This window comes from Limulus polyphemus, unplaced genomic scaffold (genome assembly GCF_000517525.1).
Source record: "Limulus polyphemus unplaced genomic scaffold, Limulus_polyphemus-2.1.2 Scaffold9295, whole genome shotgun sequence".
Taxonomy (NCBI): domain Eukaryota; kingdom Metazoa; phylum Arthropoda; class Merostomata; order Xiphosura; family Limulidae; genus Limulus; species Limulus polyphemus.
The window spans coordinates 1-6,381 of record NW_013674905.1 but is presented as its reverse complement, the minus strand read 5'-3'; positions in this window follow the sequence as shown (position 1 = coordinate 6,381).

The following is a 6,381-nucleotide window of genomic DNA, read 5'->3' as shown; positions in this document are numbered from 1 at the left end:
GATTTTTTTGTTGGAAGGGTTGAGCTGTTTTGGTTTATTCGGCAAAAAAAAAATGCAAAATCTTTTCCACTTAACGATAATCATGCTTCACCAGCTCCATATCAATTGTTGTGATAACGGATTACAGCCTAAGTTCAGTGTTAGGGCCAATTCACAAAGAACATTTCAACACTAGTTCTGAAACTAACGAATGATACCCGTAACTCACAAGTAAAACTCTAGTCACTTTGTTGTAAACATTCTCTCACTAATCAGTCGATAACAAACACGCTAACTTTCTAACCACAAAGTAACTTATTCGATGACTGACAAACTCTATATTCCATTGATCAACCGACTTCTGAATTGCTTAAAGAATCACTGGCGAACAGACTAACTAATTCCAAATAATTTATTGGAATAACACTATGCATCCGGGACATCAAGTGCAAGTTTTGAGGATAATCACACAACAGTTCAACCGTCAAGTCTATCTTATCGCCGTTAAAATATCGTAGTGATACTACGTCATTAAACAGTAATGTAATAGAAATCAACAACATCTAAAGACGAAAAACAAAAATTACAATAAATATAAATGAACACATATTTATTTATTGATGTGAGGTTTTTACTTTTGGATAAAGAGAGCTTAAATTTTTCTAAGACTTATATCGTTTTCTTTGCCAATGATTTTGTTTAATCATGTGTGCAAATACATTAGAAGAAGATTTAAAATGTTTTTCAGTCTTGTTGAAACATGTTGGTTAGTTTAATATAAGAGAAAAATATAACTAATGTCTATAAACTGAACCACACGTTGAAGAGATAAATAGTAGGAATACAAAAAAATCTGTTCCTGTATTGTGTATTGCTAAACATCCCTAATCTTTCACAAACTATCAAGAAAATGTGTTCAAAAACTGTAAAAGGGTGTGATATGGATTTAAATGTGAAAAGTTCTCTACTACTAAGGAAAAAATTAGTCTAACCTCATCAAGAAGATTTAACAAGGAAACGTCAAGACCACCTTATCAAATTAAATGTAAAGACTGTGATAATTCTTTATGTGAAAAACTAACAGCTTTCAACAAGACTGAAAGAACAAAGTTAACTAACTCAATCACTGATTTTTTAAACAAAGTTAACTAACTCACTCACTGATTTTTTAACAAAGTCAACTAACTCACTCACTGATTTTTTAAACAAAGTCAACTAACTCACTCACTGATTTTTTAAACAAAGTCAAATAACTCACTCACTGATTTTTTAAACAAAGTCAACTAACTCAATCACTGATTTTTTAACAAAGTCAACTAACTCAATCACTGATTTTTTAACAAAGTCAACTAACTCACTCACTGATTTTTTTCATGTTGTTGCACGTATTTACAAACGTTCGTGACATCACACAGGACCCAGACTTTCATGAATCTTTCGATGTCACACAATCATAACGTTATGTAAAACTCTCTCTGGTGAACATAACATCAAATTGAAATGTTAGAAACATAGCCTGCAACATAATGATATGTCTAGCTTCGCACATAAATAACGTATAATTAAAAATTTAATTTATCCGTATGTTTGATGCTTGTCGTGCCTTTACTTTGTTGAAAACACAAAGCTAACTGACTGACTCAAGAATCCCGTAACTCTAGTCTCACATAAATTGACGAGGAACCTACTTTGAGACTTATAAAGTTTAGAGAGAGCTCGAATGGGTAACAAAGAAATATTTATTACACGTTTAACACCCCTAACAAATATACAATGTTTCGACAAATCTACAAGGTGTCTGGGTTACTACTTGTATCCAATGATGAAAGAGCCTCGTTGAAACGTTGTACGTAAGTTCATTTGTTACTGTTTTAAACTTGTAGTAAAGATTTCTTCGTTACCCATTAAGACCATCTTAAAAGCTTTATTATTGTCATGCTTAACGTATTTTTTATATTGTTAAAATACATTCCAAACGTGACGTGAAACTCCTTATCTAATATAAACAATCTTACTGTAATGGAATAATGGCGTGGCCGTCTATATATATCTATCTGTGATACCGAAATAATAAATACAAAGATGGCATCTGTTGTGCTGAAATATAACAAGATCTCAATGCCAGAAATGGTGATTGAGGCTTATGAAATGTAACGCCATCTGTTGAATGGCACCACAAACAAAAAATGCATAAAAAAGTTCACATTATGGGTATTCAAGATTCAGACAACTAAAAACATAACTATGGTATATGCAATAACCATTTCTTTATAACAAAAGATAGTTTTAAATAAAAAATACTCTCCTCACAACAAGAACACGACTTTCACTAGGACGGTGTGTGAGGGTTTGATTATATCTTTATTGGTGGAATTTATAAATGTAGTACTAAAAACTGGAACACTTAAAAAATATATTTTTTAAATAAAAGGTAGGAATTTTAATATAAAAAGACATTACAGTTTATATCAGTAAAACTTATCAATTTTGAGCTCTGTACATTTAATAATTTTGATGGAATGAGTTGCGTATGATTAAAGAGCACAACCTGAACAATTTTCCCGTTCAGTACTTCTAAGAAGCCCCCCAGTGGTACAGCGGTATGTCTGCGGACTTACAACGCTAAAATCCGGGTTTCGATACCCGTGGTGGACAGAGCACAGATAGCCCATTGTGTAGCTTTATGCTTAATAACAAACAAACAAACTTCTAAGAAAAAATACTTTTTTTTAGAAAATGTTCATTATTTTGCAATGAGGTGTGAAAACTACGATTACCAATTACTAGCACAAACAGCTACCAGTACGGTAGCGTTTCTGCAAGTAATACAAAGCTATGAATAAAAACAAAACAAAACATAGTTTACAACATTGTCCTATCCCTGGACTGTGAAGTCCATTGAAAAGTTTACTGCACAAGGAAAAATGGTATATCGAATTTAAACTTTTATAAATAACAATAATGTAACTTTTAACAATTAACAACATTAATGGTAATAAAGATAGATATTACACCATTAAATCATTAATTAAACGTGTAACAATGTACAGTGATAGGTAGGTTAACAATATATATAATATTCTTTCTTTACTTATTTACTGTTGCTAAACTGTCTAATCGCCAAATGTGTTTGGTGGTTCTCGTGGCCTGTGGTAGAAAGATGTAATGATCTCTTGGCCGTTATCATTACTTGCCATCTTGTTCACTAAGGGAATTTTTTCAGGTAAATGATAGAGAGAGTGTGCTCTTGGCTTCATCCCTGGTAATACTCTGGGAGTGGTCTTAACCGTGGATTCTTCGGGAGGTTGACTTATTTTAGACAAATCTTCTCTGATGCTAACCATTTCACAATTTTACTGTCGATATATCTATAAAAACAATCACAGAGAATAAACTTTGGCTTGGACCACCTGTTTTTCTTGTTTCTGCTCTGTTGCACTTTAAGTTGCACGTCCTGTGCTTCTATCCTTGTTGTCGTTGAAAAATCCAATTTCTGGTAATGTAATTGTCACAGGGTATCCTGGTCATAAAACATCAAACTGTTCGACACTAGTCTAACGTCACATCTTTGTTTTTACATCAAAAGCATCACAAAACGAAGATGATTTCAAATCTTTTTTTTCTGAAACTATATGACATCTTGCTGTTCAAATTAGCCCATCTTCTTACATCATTTCTGTAGGCATTTTCCCAACTTTCATTACCAAACCAGATCAAACAACTGTAGGTGTAGAACTTATGTTGATCAATATTCCCACCATCAATGAATTCATTGACTTGTGTGCTTGATTCTTTAAAATAATTCACTTATTTCGTATGGTAGAGATGGAGCATTCAACTGTTGATAATAAACCAATGAAATGATATCTTGACGATGAGATGCATCACAGTCTTGGATATAATGTCCATGATTTCCATATTTACAGTAGTTTCCATTTTCTGTCATCCTTTAGGAGTAATTACAATATTTCCTAAAACCTTTGTTTGTAGTTCATGGTATTATTTAGGTTGAAATTTAAACACCTTCTGTCTTGTGATTTATTTCTTCCATACTGAGTAACTAGTTGTCTATTTAACCATTCGAGTTCTGCTAGGCCTCCATCAGAAAGAATTAATGTTGTAGTATGCCAGCATACTATGTATTTTCTACCAATTATTTAGTTCAAAAGTTCGTATGATTTTATTTTCAAACGTTTTTGTTGGTTATTACAAAATATTGGACAAAGAAATACTAAGACCCTTTCGACTTAGTGACCTATTGAACTGGGAAGAATAGCGTTGTTTTCCGAATATAATGCCATGTTTTTTTAGTTTGAAACAGTTTCCTTTCAAGACATGTACCTACTTTTCTTTAGCTCAAAATGATATCTGTGAATTGACTTTAAGCTAAGGAATCCACTATTTAATTTGGAACATAAAAAAATTAATAAATGAATATACTGACAGCATACCTTTGAAAATGGCGGATGTGGTATGTCGAAACTAGTCGGGTAATTAACTTTATACTTTTGTAAATTTGTGTTGTTTTTCTTACTTAATTTGTGTTTGTAAAGCTGTTAGTTTTTATAGCACTTGTAGGTAGCACAAAGTACCGCATAAATTGATTATAACTTGATTAACAAAACAATAACTTTCAATATATTAAAATATGCCAAAATCCACAAACACTAGTCCTCATAGTTGATATCTAAATTAACCAACAAAGGGAAATAAGCAGGCTTTGAGAACTAGTGTTAGTGAATTTTGGCATATTGCGTATATACGTTGCTATGTATCTATTTGTGTGTGTGTGTAGCATATATTTTAAGTATATACGTATTTTTCGATTTGTAGGTATAAATGTGTATGTAGGTATGCGTGTACTTATACTTCTATTGTTATACTTATTCTCAGGTTCACTGATTTCTCCTAGAATAATCGGGTAGGAGCCGCAGAATAGCAGATGCTTTCCAGAAAATGTCTTACTGAACAAACTCTGAGTTCTCTTAACCTCGACTGAACTTGAAACAATGAACGAAACTCGTACAAGTTAAGCACAGTGAAACAATTTTTATTTCAACACAAACATAATCAAATTTTAAGGCCATTTTATTCTGTGTTGCCATTATTCATGTGTTGTAGAGCAAATAAATGCCTGCAATAATCTCAAGTAATCTTTTTTCAGACTGAGGAAATACGGCAATATATAGTAATAACAACAATGTCATTCTTCTCAGCATGAAGGCACTACTCACGTGACTAATGGTCACTCCGACTTCAAAACAAAGGATGTCGTATCCCTGGGACATCACCTATCTTTCCAGTCTCTTTCTATACAGTATGTACTACTTTAGAGGAATATTTCCCACGAGAAAGGGCATGTGACACTCTTGTTGAGTGACTTAGTTACATAAATAACTGAAGCGAGAAAAACTTAGTGGCTCTCTTGAACGAAATTCTATGTTAAGGATACAGACAGTTTGTAGATAAATTTATATATCCATTAATATATATCAACTAAGGGAGGTAGGAAACACAAGTTATGATTTCATACCACATTACAACAAACTGCATACTGTTAGAAATGTGTCTGTATGTATGCCGATATTTATGAGCACGTTGTAAATTTTACTTTCATTTAAGTCGACAGTTAGTTTTGCTAAGACTACAAATGTATTCAATAACTTCATTTCTTGCATAATACAGTATGTTGAAGAAATAATAATAAAACCTTCGCTGGTTAGTGGCTGTTGTTCTTTTTACTAAATATGTTTGCACTTCAATGTGCATTACACTACCTTAATTTCATGAAACTTTCATATGTCAGCCAACATTTCAACAGTACTTCAGCTCTTTATTTGATAAACAATGGGGAACATAGCAGCATAATAAAACAAATTGGGTTTCTGTTAAAGTATCTTGTATATTAAGGTATTGCAAAACAATTTAAGTTATCATTCTGTATTATTGATCCTAACCATAGGGTTAACATTTTTCTAAAGGATACTCTTTATGATGTTATAAATAACTTTATGTTCTTGAACTCTGCTTTTTTCTTTGGGTTTATCATACTTAATGAAAAGCATCTTTAGTGATCTTTTGGTAGCCATTCGATTTTAATATCTTTAGAAGATTTCTTCTTGCAATAGTCAAGTCATAAGAGTTGCACCAAATGCGGAAAAATTTTGTTAAATGACTAAAACTCGTACCAGCTTTTTAGATGAGCTTTAAAAATATTACTTACTACTTTATCATCTGTTATCTTCATAAATCTTCTAAAAATGTTGGCATTCTCCAGGTATAACATATTCAAATATAAACCCGTGGACTTGGTTTAGAAAATTATATAAGTGAATTAGGTTATTTAAACTATCTTCCCAAATGCTTTAAATATAATTGAAATAATTCAGCCATAGCATGAGA